At 40.9% G+C, this 13,273-nt stretch overlaps 1 long non-coding RNA gene across 1 annotated transcript; it reads left to right on the top strand.

The window, feature by feature from the left end:
* The first annotated feature begins 3,536 nt into the window (after positions 1-3,536).
* Positions 3,537-8,223, top strand: LOC147035321 (uncharacterized). The gene is made up of 3 exons (XR_015062123.1): positions 3,537-3,708; positions 3,883-4,021; positions 8,038-8,223. It is a non-coding gene; the product is annotated as an uncharacterized LOC147035321 (long non-coding RNA).
* Positions 8,224-13,273: the final 5,050 nt, after the last annotated feature.

The raw sequence follows: 13,273 nt of genomic DNA, 5'->3' as shown, positions 1-13,273 counted from the left end.
TTAATCAGTCAACATGAAACTTCACAATTGTGATCTAGTGGTGATACGCAACACATGTTTTAAATTTCATCTTCATTTGGACACATAGTATGGTCACAACAATTATTTAATTTTTTTGATTTGGGTTTATTTTTCTTGATTTTTTTTTAAATCAGGCTCACTTGGCTGTGCCTGGATGGGTTTGAGTGTAGTGGAGTGGCAGCTGAAATGTGAATCTTATGCTGGTTCCTCCTGATGACTTCATATTTTCTTTTTGTTTGGTTGGGTTCCTTCTGATGACACCAATGCAGGACTGTACCTACTTGGTCTTCGATTTGATCTGAATTGAATATATTTTAATCCCATTCTGAATTCAATTGCATAATAATAAAAAAAAAACGTCATGGATCAGGGTCAGGTGACCGATCAAAGCAGGGTTACATCAAAGCGGGACATCTTAGTACCCGCAAATTTCGTCCAATTTCAGCACTGCCAGCAGTTATAAAGTGGCAGTTCTAATTATTGGTTCACGAAAAAATATTTTCACGAAAAAAACAAGTGACCACTATATTCGTAATTGTTGTGTGTCAGTCTGTCTGTCTATCTGTCTGTATGTCTGTCTGTCTGTATGTCTGTTGGGTAGTTGATCTCGTCGAAAGAAAAAAAAATTTCAAAACAAAAACAAACTGAAATTTGTTCTCCCATTATTATCATTATTTCCGTCGATATGTTTGGCTGTCTGTCTGTCTGTCTGTCCATCTGTTCGGTCCAGTGCTCAGTTAATACAATGGCGATTTCGATGAAACTTGGTTGATGGGTTCATATCATGACCTAGTTGTGTGCAAATGAGAACCGTTGCTATGGACACCACCGTTGCCTAGCAACGGGACTTTGAAATTTTTGAAAAATCATAAAAAATTAATTTTTTCGAAAATAAAAAATTGGGTCACGAGCCACTGTGGGCAGTACATTCAGCCATATTGTCAAAAATTTCCAGCCGGATCCTATGAAAACTGTCGGAGAAGATAGACTTTGGATGAACTCTGGTCGAAAACAATAAAAAAACAAAGTTCGTTATATCTCAGAGATTATGAGTCAGATATACATGAAACTGGCATGGTAGGTTCATGGTATGTCCTAGTTATGTGAGAGAAAGAACCGTTGTTATGGACCCTCCGTTGCCTAGCAACGGCCGAAAAACCTCTAAATGTGGGGGTATTTTAACGAAAAAACAATCTACAGCATTAACCCTTGAAGCTAGAATCATGAATTTTCTTGTGCTTAATCCTCAGGTAATCCTCATCGAACGGGCATATCGCATCAGGTTCTATTGGGTAGGCGACTACCCTTGTCCGCCTACCAGCTTGTCTGTCTGTCTGTCTAACTGTCCCGAACATAGCTCCGTGGGTTTTAATCCGATCCTGATAAAATTTTGGTGGGAGGTTTACATCATGATCTAGTTGTGTTTTCCTGAGAATGGGCGTGGTGCGCCCATTATGGGCGGAGCTACGCCCAAAAAACATGTGTTTTTAGGGGGTAGCCGATTTCAATTTGCTTCTTCTCCTAGGGGGTTTGTCGAATCTGGCAGAGGTTTCGGTATTTGGTTAACCCAATGAGACCTGCATAGCCTCACGGAGCCCAATTTTTCATTTTCCTCCCAAGGTCAAGGTCACAAGGTCACGAACTTATAAAATTGCGAATATTGACATAAAAAATTATCTTCTCCGAGGGGTTTGTCGAATCTGGCTAGGATTTCGGTATTTGGTTCGCACAATGCCACCTGCATAGCCGCACAGAGGTCGATTTTTCATTTTCGTCCCAAGGTCAAGGTCACAAGGTCACGAACTTAGAAAATTGCGAATTGTGTTTTTAGGGGGTAGCTGATTTCAATTTTCATCTTCTCCTAGGGGGGTTTGTCGAATCTGGCAGGGGTTTCGGTATTTGGTTAGCCCAATGGCACCTGCATAGCCGCACAGAGCTCGATTTTTCATTTTCATCCCAAGGTCAAGGTCACAAGGTCACGAACTTAGAAAATTTCGAATTTTGACATTAAAATCATACGACCGCCCAAACTTTGAGAGCAAGGATGATAATATTTTTATGCATAATATTGAGTTCTTTCCCCACCTAAAGTCTTGAAAACATTTTGCTCTATCTCGAACACCTTGCCCGTGGCGCCCCCTTCAAGTTTGTTTTTATGCTGATTTCATCAATTATGGATAATCCGAGGAGTGCGAAATGCCATATAGCCTTTATGACGTTATATTGTTCTTGGAATGTTCCAGAGGAAGTTTTGCACCAAAGGTCATAATCCTTGACCTTTGACCTTTAAAGTTCACAAAGGTCAAATTTTCAAAGTTGTGGGAATCGAACCGGGTTTTCGATCTTCTTCGACGAACTAACTCCAATAAGCTATATCACGTATCCTGTTTCCTTATTTTAATGTCCACAACATTGTTTTGTGACCTCTAAAGGTGATGCAAAGGTCAAATTTTGAAAGTTGTTGAACGAAACCGGGTTTTCAACATTTTGCAGCTAATAACCTTTCACTCGTACCACATCATGTTGATCATTTTTATAACTTGATATTTTTATAACATTATGACATTGTGTCATCCTTGACTTCTGAAACAATCGACATCATCAAATGCCGCTTGTGAACCATCGTCGTCTTCAGACTTGTGTCTGTTATTAATTTCATAACACATCAGTATACAAACACCACGCAAAACTACACAAACACCACACAACACACCACACAAAACACTTCCTGGTGAGGGTCTGCAATCTCTGATTGCTCTTTTTCTTGTTTTAGATGTTTTAATTACTTCTTTATCACTTTCAAATAAACTGAATTTCAATGATGTCTTCTTATTATTTAATGGCATAAGTTATTTCCATGATCTTGTGTGGTTGGCTCGGGGAAGCTTGGCCCAAGTCTTTTATGAACTGGCCAGGCATGATTTTTGACAAAAGTTATGGCAGGAATTTGGAATTTGTTCATGGTGTTGGCAATAGCTCATCTATTCTTGTAGTAGATGATGGAAACTTTAGCGTCCACCGACTTATGTCAGAAGATCCAGTTTAACGTCTATCCGAGAGATGTTGATGAATCATTCTACCTGTGAGACACCGGGATGACAGTATATGCCTGGGCCAAGATTCGAGCCCAGGTTGTAACAGCTGAGAGGGAAGTGTGAGTATGTCTCGGCTATCCTGCAGGCCTACAATTTCAATAATGTGTAAAGTTTAAAACCACCGAGCTTGTGGGCACCCCTGGACCCTCACCCAGGTGCTGCACCAACTTGGACAACGCTGGGAGCTAAAGAATGCCCGACCCTCGACAAGGATGAATGCATTTGTCACTCACCCTCTCCCCTTCATTTTGAACTTGGTACCCCTGCACATTCCAACTTCTTCCCCACTCTCAACAGGGTTCACGACCTTATCGCTTAAACCAGCAACTGTGCTAATCTCGTTTCACAATGTAAATTCCTCACTTGTCCGTGAACTACATTCCACCTTCTTTATCGATCGATCTCCTCCCAGTCCACTTCCCCCCATTTCTGTGATAAATCCGAATACACCTTACAAAACAGAACGTACACACACCAGGCTCGATTCAACGTGTGCATGACCTACGTCTCCTTCACCTGAAGATCATGATGCTCTCTCTGGCAGTCGCTCTCATCATCAGCATCTCCATCGTGGAACTCCCACATGGAGATGGTGAGTGATTGTTAAACATCTCACAACCTCAACAACTCTCGATGTAAAGTCACTGGATATTTGCATCGTTTCAGGAATGCTTGAATATTTAATTTTTTTCTATTGTATTTATGGATTGATTCTTTGTGTAATTATTTTCTGTATAATATGTATTTCATTTATTGGTGCTCACAGCAGCTGGTAAGGTTTGCCCACCTTTGAGTAACTACAAATGTATCTGGCATTGGGATCAGTGTGAGGTGGACTCAGAATGTGACCATTATGAGATCTGCTGTCCTGGTCCATGTGGCAACGAATGTCTGACACCGTAGAGGTGAGCTATGAAGCTGTAATTATGTTTTTCTTCGAGATCGTTAGATTTGAGGTTTTTACCTTTTAAACCACATATTTATTAGGGACGCCATTTTATCTTCATACAAACGAATTTATGTCAGTGTGTGTGTGTGTGTGTGTGTGTGTGTGTGTGTGTGTGTGTGTGTGTGTGTGTGTGTGTCAGTGTGTGTGTGTGTCAGTGTGTGTGTGTCAGTGTGTGTGTGTGTGTGTGTCAGTCTGTGTGTGTGTGTGTGTCAGTCTGTGTGTGTGTGTCAGTGTGTGTGTGTGTGTGTGTGTGTGTGTGTGTGTGTGTCAGTGTGGCTCATCCATAACTCCAAAACCATGAAACCTCGCAGCCTGAAACTTTGCATGCATACTCAGGGAACTCCAAGGAAGTGCAAGAGTGAAATTGGGTGTTTGGGTTAATGAAAACATCCCTTTTGAAGATAATTAACGGTCTTATTTAATTACATCCTTTATCAGCTGCATCCTTGGCCACCTCGTTCTCTGGGGTCTGAAGGCATCTCCAGGTTTACCTCGCTGGGTATGGAGCCGCCATTTTTTTGGCCTGCTTAGCCACGCCTTGATTTTGAACAGGCCGCAACGATTTCTTAACAATACTGTAATTTTTTTCACTTTCCTCACTCATATGATTGAATGCCTGTTCATCGCAGCTACGAATTGCTGGGTACATTGCAAAGATTATAAACGCCCAGATATGCTGGCGTTTGTGGCTTTATTTAATTTCTGCACATGCCATAAGCTGGAGAATCTCTTAAACTAAGCCAAATTACCAAATTTAAGCTCCAGCATTGAAGTTAGCAGCAGTTCCCAATCCTAAAAGAAGTGTTCATTTGTCCAATTCGGACATATTTTATATTTCAGTCATCTCTGGGAGGTGTATGTTTAAAATGATGGCTCGGTAATTTCTAATCATGTGCCAAGAGAGCCGTTCCTGAGAAACCGTTTTGTTGGAGTGGTTAAGCCACTTGGCGATTGCTCTACAATATTCGCACTCTCATTGAATAGTGTATGTCGATTGACTTGAACAATGTTCAGAGGCCACTTGCCTGCGATGGCCTCACATTTTTTCTGCCATCATTTTGGCATAATTAAATATAAATAAAAAAAATTAAATGTTTTGTGAACATCACAGGATAGCTCAGAGATAGGCATGCTTGCTCAAAGCTGTCCACTCTGAGTTTGAATCCCGATCCAGCTATAAACTGCCATCCAGTTGTATCACAGGTAGGGTGATTCATCAATGTGTGTGACGTTAAACGGACATCACATCTGCCGGTATTCCCCCCTCCCACCCTATCTCCCTCTCTTCCTCTCTCTGTCTCTACATACAGAGGTTTATTCATGTCTCCATCGCCGAACATATCTGTATGGTGGTTATGCCTAGATGGTGGTTATCTCTGCACATATTTGGATGGTGGTTATCTCTGTATGTATCTGAATGATCGTTATATCCGCATGTATCTGGACGGTGGTTATCTCCATATGTCTGGATGGTCGTTATTTCTGGATGGACGTTCCCCTCACACTGCCATATCTTGCCCTCCCCTCTTGCTGCCTTCCTCTCACCTCACACTTCTTTCCCCTCCCTTCAAGCTGCCTTCCCTCCCCCCACTCTCCTTCTCTCCCCACTCCCACTTCTCCCTCCTCCAGCCCTCCATCTCCCCCACCTCTTTTTCTCCCCCCACCCCCTAAGTATACCTGTCATCCGGACAGTGGTTATGTCTGGACGAACCTTCCCCGCACACTGCCTTACATTGCCCTCCCCACATGCTGCATCCTCTTGACGTATTTGGACAGTGGTTATGCCTGGATGGTGGTTATCTCCACATGTATAAAGATGGTGGTTAAGTCCAGATGGTGGTTATCTCCAGCAGTGGCTGGATGGTGGTTATGTCTGGATGGTGGTTATGTCTGGAGGGACCCTCCCCTCACACTGCCTTACATTGCCCAACCCTCATGGTGCCTTTCCTTCTCCCACCCTTCCCCACTCTCCCCTCCTTCCTCTCTCTCCCATACTTCCTCACTAAACCCTCCTTCCTCGCTTTCACCTCCTTCCTCAATCCCCCAACCTCCTTTCTCTCTCCTCTCCATCCCCCCACCCTATCCTCCCCCCTTTCACTGCTCTCTTATTCCTTCTTACACCCCACCCCATTAATATTCCGGTCAATGAAGCGACGGGTTGTATTTGCTAGTTTATCAATAATCGTCCCCTGATCGATTCAACAACATATTTAACTTTAAAAACAACAACAAAAAATATCATGACGGACCAGTCTCCCAAATGAGTGACGTGAGTCCTTGAGAAAGTTATCTTCCCAGATGCCAAGCCGAGGCAACACTGTGCAGCGAAATAATTCAACAAAATGCAGTTGTTTTATTAATTCAACCGCACGGCGATTTCAGCGTGCTTGTTCGGCTTAATGGATGTATTTATGAAGGAAAAAGAGATCATGACTCAAATACTGAGTAATCGTTATAAAAGCAACACTGGTTTAACTCGAAGGGCACTCGGTCGAGTACATACCTCCACCAGGTAATGCCTGATCCACCAGAACAGATCGGGCCCAATACATTTTTGAAATATCATGTTATATATCGTTTTTAGCTCTATCTCTCAATGGTGAAGAATCACTTTAAAAAATAAATTAATCTCGTATCCAGATGCGGATTCAGAACCTCAACAAAATCGAATTAATTTCTCATGGTCACACACCCAACCTTGCCACCAAGTTTCATCCGAATCCGTCCACAACTTTTTGAGACCGTGCAATATATTATTTTAGCCCTATCTCTCAATGGTGAAAAATCATTGAAAAAATGATCAGATTCGGATCCGGATTCGGATCTTCAACAAAATTGAATCTGTTCTTTCTTGTCACACCCCTAAAACGTGTCCACCAAGTTTAGTCTGACTCCGTCCACAACTTTTTGAGATATCCTACACACAGACAGACAGACAAATAGACAACCAGACAAACAGGAATACCACCTCATACAGAACACGACACTTGCAAAATCCATAAATCAAATTTGACTTCAAAAATAATTGGTGGTTGAATTCAATGATCAAATATGCAACTCCTATTAAAATTTCAATTGAATCGGATGAAAATTGACAATTTTAGAAATTCGGCCTATGCTGACGTTTTGGCCGATTTGGACCTCCAAAATAATTGGTGGTTGAAGTCAGTGACCTGAAATATATATCCTCTTCAAATTTCAAGTCAGTCGGATGAAAATTGAGGATTTTAGAAATACCAACTTACTTGTTGACATTAGGCCTATCTTGACCTTTTGGTCGACGTTAACCTCAAAAGTAACTGGCTAGTTGAATTTAGTGACCTAAAATATAAATCATCAAATTTCAAGTCAATAGGATGAAAATTGAGGATTTTAGAAATCTCACCAAAGTTGTCGACCTTTGGCCTTTGTTAACCTTTTGACCTTTCACCTCAAAAACAATAGGCTTCTTGCTTATGACAAACTCTTCCATGTGGTGAAGCTTCGTGAAGATAGGTTTAAAATTGTGACCTGTAGGTGATTGACAGACAAACAAACAAGAAGAAGACATCATGCAGAGCATGGCATTTGCAAAATCCAAAAAACAAATTTGACCTCAAAAATAATTGGTGGTTGAATTGAATGACTAAATATGCAACTCCTCTTCAAATTTAAAGTTAATCGGATGAAAATTGACAATTTTAGAAATTCAGCCGATGTTCTTTTGGTCTATGTTGACCTCCAAAATAGTTGGCTGGTTGAATTCAGTGACCTGAAATGTAAATCCTCTTCAAATTTCAAGTCAATCGGATGAAAATTGAGGATTTTATAAATACCACCTTCGTTGTTGACTTTGGGCCTGTGTTGACCTTTTGGTGTGAAATGAAAAGTATGACAAAATGTATTGTTTGATTAATTAGTTCTCCTTTAAATTAATAAGCTATATTTTAAATCTTCCCACTGACCTGAGAGTGAACTTTTGTTCTTTTACAGATTAAGATGGACTCCATGACCACAACAAAGATGAAGAGTTAATTTCTTCAAAAAAAAAAAAATAATAATAATGTTCAAACATTTAAATTTCAAAATTAATCACTTTCTGTCCTGCAATGACCCAAGGATTTTGATTTATGCTTAAATGTGTTTACTATCTTCATCAATAAACCATGATTAACAAAAGTTTACCAATCAATAAATACTTTTTTATTTTTATAAATCATAAAACAACAAGAAGCCTTGTATTTAGAGCTATCAAAAGAACATCATAATAAAACAAGGAAACATGTAAAATAACATTCTTTACGGTTTCTGAACCAGGTTACAAACACCACACCCAGCATATAACGCTTTAATACAAAAGATATTCAGTTAGAATATTTAAAGATATGACTTGTATACGTGTGGTGTTCAAGACTCAATATATGAACGCCGCCAGTTTTTAATCTCATACTATCAGGTTAGAGTGATGTGCACCAGCCTTGAATTGTGCCTGAAGAAAGATTAAAGTCTCATGAACATGAGCATCAGATAGCACCAGCCTTCAGAAAATATGCAGAACTGATAAATTGACTGTCGACATTGCTTGAAGGATATATAATATACAGTGAGGAGCAATTCAATACAAACAAGCGTGTGCCTGCACACACAATGACATCATCATTTGATACTTATTGTGATATGATAGATTGTAATTAACAGACATATTAGAAGAATACCTTGGAAACGATATTAATCTCAGGACTGTAACTTTTATCAACGAGCATGGTTAGCTTTTAATAGATTAGCTTTTCCGAATACATTGTCGAACTTCACAATTTTGTTTCGACATCAAGATGTCCCACGGTATCCCAAGTAACGCAGTTTATAAAAGAAAGCAGTCAGATGAGGATTCCAAAAGATGATCTGCTGGATGTCAATGGGAAATATAAAGAGTGAATAGAATAGGAGGTGGAAGAAGTTGTAGAATTGAGAGATTCTGTTGAATGAACATAATCTTACTCAATGCTGTTTGCAGTTTAATGACACAAAAGTCAGTTCAGGAATATCACAAATGTTCGTAATCACAAATGAGTTGGATCAAATCATCAAGGGTTGTTCAAGGGGGGATGTCTTACATTGTCCTGGTTTCCCTGTGAAATGTTCATTGCAGTGTCTTTTCTGGGGCACTGACTATTGGGACCGTCAGATTAAACAGTTTTTGTAGAGACCTCATTTGGGACACTCAATGGTTAGAATCTCCTGCGAGGATCATTATATTGTGTCTTACCAGGAATAATTGTTTCGCAAAATCCCATTACTCCCGGAATGAATTTCAAAGAGGAAACTTCCGGGTCGGGGTTCAGCAAACGTGGATGACTGATCGGCTCTTGCTCCTACCAGTTCATCGAAACTTAGTTCCCCGGACCAGTCACGTTGTGTTTTGCTGTTTTATTTTTGAAAATAGCAGAAAAAACAAGAGCAGACATTGTCGAAGCTTTTGGTCTTGCAGCTCATCAGGAAACACACAAGAATACCGGAAAGGCAGACACAAAATTAAACAATTTATTTGTTCAGACGGTTGGGGATTGGTTCTTTGGTCTGTTCGTGACACGAATATACACGTCTTGGCCTTGAGGCACCAAGGGAACCTGTGACCTCCCATTTTGCTATGGATCTAGGTCAGAACAGATGCAGTGTTTGCACATACTCTTTTGCAAGAACCAATCCCCAATGGTTTTCAAGAACCAAACCAATGTTTTTTTCTGATATTTTCAAATTTTGTACTATCAAACGTTTATTCATGTATTTCAGACGTCGGTATTCAAATTCAAAGATTGCAGACCTCAACAATGTTAGCAGACTTAAAGGAAAGGTACGACTGGCATTCCATCAATTAACTTCCTCCATGATTGTTTACGTGCCAAGGTTGCCACTTCGTTTGTTTCCAAACGTATAGACAAGGCCAAGGTTAGACATAGTCTCACTACTGAACAAGCATTTATACGTGAGGAAATGCAATGAATTACTGATATGAATTCACGTTGGGCTCCTCGTCACGCTTCGTCGTCGGTATGTTCTTTCCTTTCGTTTTTCCATCTGATCAGGCTTTGCCAGTACATTGCCTCGATCAATAAACGGAGGGAAAATAACACACGCATGAAGAATGCCTCTTGTATTGAAACGTAAACACTACAGTAATCTATCTATAATTCCAGCAATCCATGTGTGTCTTTCTGTCTGTCTGTCTGTCTGTCTGTCTGTCTGCGACTGCCGTTTCTCGACGACCGCCGGTCCGATCTCATTGAAATTTGCCAGGAATATTGCCGGGGACCCGCGGATGTGCCTTTTCAAGGTTTGATATCGATCGGACGAGCAGTTCCCAAGTTTCGGCCATTTATCTGTCGACCAATGACAAGACACGGTGCTATGACGTCACGAACGACGTCACAATGAATGTTTATTTATTCTTTTTTTTTTTTGGCACCATCGACGGTCCGATCTGATTGAAACTTGCCAGGAATATTGCCGGGGCCCGCGGATGTGCCTTTTCTAGGTTTGATATTAATCGGACGAGCGGTTCCCAAGTTACGGCCATTTATTTGTCGACCAATGACAAGACACGGTGCTATGATGTCACTAATGACGTCACAATGAATGTTTATTTATTTATTCTTTTTTTTTTTGGCACGATCGACGGTCCGATCTGATTGAAACTTGCCAGGAATATTGCCAGGGCCCCGCGGATGTGCCTTTTCAAGGTTTGATATTAATCGGACAAGCGGTTCCCAAGTTATGGCCATTTATTTGTTGACCAATGACAGGACACGGTGCTATGACATCACGAATGACATCACAATTAATGTTTATTTATTTATTTATTTATTATTATTTCTTTTGCACGATTGAAACTTGCCAGGAATATTGCTGGGGACCCACAGATGTTCCTTTTCGAGGTATGAGAGAGAGAGGCTGCACATACTGGCCCTTTTCAGGGAACAAGTAATGGGTTAGCAAATGCAGTTGTTCTGCAGCAATGAAAACAAACTAAGCCTTGAAAGTTGATTCAAACAATTCCAACAGGTGTCCCAACTTTTGTTGATTAGTTACAAACCCTCTGTCTGTATAAAAGCAGTGTTGGAAGAGACTGTGTTGCTACACCCTCTGAATCATTATTTGGACAATATTGCACTGCAGGAAGTAGTATATTGCTTTCATAATGGCGAGAAAAAGACAATTAAGAAAGGAAGACAGACAGACCATGATAACCCTTAAAAGTATAGGTCTTTCCTTTAGAAAAATTGCAAAGTAAGCCAAGGTGTCAGTGAGTACAGTTGCGTACACCATCAAAAGGAACTTGGAGACTGGAGGAAACTCTGACAGGAAGAGGTCTGGCAGACCCAAAGCCACAACACAATCAGAAGACAAGTTTCTGAGAGTCAACAGCTTGCGTGATTGGCGGCTCACAGGACAGCAGCTTCAAGCACAGCTTAACACTGGTCAAAATAAGGAAGTCTCAGTTTCAACCGTGAAGAGAAGACTTCGAGCTGCAGGTTTGACAGGTCGAGTGGCAGTAAGAAAGCCATTACTAAGATGGCAAAATATGAAAAAGAGACTTACCTGAGCCATGAAGCACTAACCGCGAGTGAACTACTGAAAACTGGAAGAAGTTCTTATTGACTGATGAATCAAAATTTGAAATCTTTGGTTCATCACACAGAGTTTTTGTACGCTGTCGAGTAGGCGAAAGGATGGTTCCTCGGTGTGTGACACCAACTGTCAAACATGGAGGAGGAAGCGTGATGATCTGGGGCTCTTGTGCTGGAAACAGAGTTGGTGACTCACACAGAGTGACGAGCACCCTGAACCAAAAGGGCTACCACAGCATTTTGCAGCACTATGCAATACCCTCTGCTATATGCCTCGTTGGTCAGGGGTTCATCCTACAGCAAGATAACGACCCAAAACATACCTCCAGGCTATGTCAGGACTACCTCAGAAGAAAAGAACAAGACGGTAGGCTTCAAATCATGGAGTGGCCAGCACAGTCTCCAGACTTAAACCCCATCGAGCTGGTTTGGGATGAACTGGACAGAAGGGTGAAAGCAAAGCAACCTACAAGTACAACACATTTGTGGGAACTTCTGCAACAGTGTTGGGAAGAATTTTCTGAACAATATTTGATTTCAATTGTGGAAAGAATGCCATGAGTATGTTCAGCTGTTATATCTTTAAAAGGTGTCTACTTTGATGAGTCAAAAATTTCGATTCAATTTTGTTCAACAAAACAATTCCATGATTTCTTTTTTATCTGCAATTGTTTATTTGTTCTATGCTTTAATTTCAGAGTACATTGAAACATTAAACTGCTTAAATTTCAGGAAAAATGCAGGTGTTCTAAAACTTTTGACTGGTAGTGTATATAATCTGTGATTGGTTCTGCTCAACATAAGATCTCCAAGTGGTTGAGTGAATGATTGCAACCTCTTCTCTAGGAATTCTCCATGTATGCAATCAAAGATTCATTCACGTTTGCTAAAACCATGCGTGAATTGGAGCGGGACCAGAATTCTGTGACCATGTGCTCCTTTGACAAATCCAGCCTGTTCACGAACGTTCCTCTCCAAGAAACCATAGATATATGTACGTCATCACTGTTTCATATCAACCTTGAACCACCGTATATCTCTGAAACAGTCTTTGTGGAACTCATGAAAGCGGCAACATGAGCAGTGGAGTTCAGCTTCAATGACAACATGTATACACAAGTCGACAGAGTGGTGGTGGGATCACCATTAGGTCCACCGCTCACAAACATTTTCGTTGGCTTTCATGAGAAGCGTGTGTTCCATGCAATGAACATGAACGTTAGACCGACTGTATACTACCGATATGTGGACGACACATTTGCCATCTTCAATACCCCTACCGACTACACTGACTTCCTCGTACATCTCAATGCTCTCCATCCTGCATTAAAGTTTATGTTTGAGACCGAGCAGTCAAATGTACTTCCCTTTCTAGATGTGTTAGTCGAGAAGACGGAGGATGGATGCTTGACAACAATCTACGTCAAGGCTTCCTTCCCTGGGTGGTACACATGGTGCGACTCCTTTAGCTCAACACACTACAAGATTGCCCTTATGAATACCCTTGTTAATAGAGCATGGGCCATACATTCACCCTGTCGACTTACAACTGAAATTGAGCACATTAAAACCATTCTCCATGACAATGGCTACCCGTTGTTGAC

Source organism: Eptatretus burgeri, chromosome 1, assembly GCF_056783735.1.
Source record: "Eptatretus burgeri isolate ZD-2024b chromosome 1, Ebu_testis_v1, whole genome shotgun sequence".
Taxonomy (NCBI): Eukaryota; Metazoa; Chordata; class Myxini; order Myxiniformes; family Myxinidae; genus Eptatretus; species Eptatretus burgeri.
This window is presented reverse-complemented; position numbering and strand designations above follow the sequence as displayed.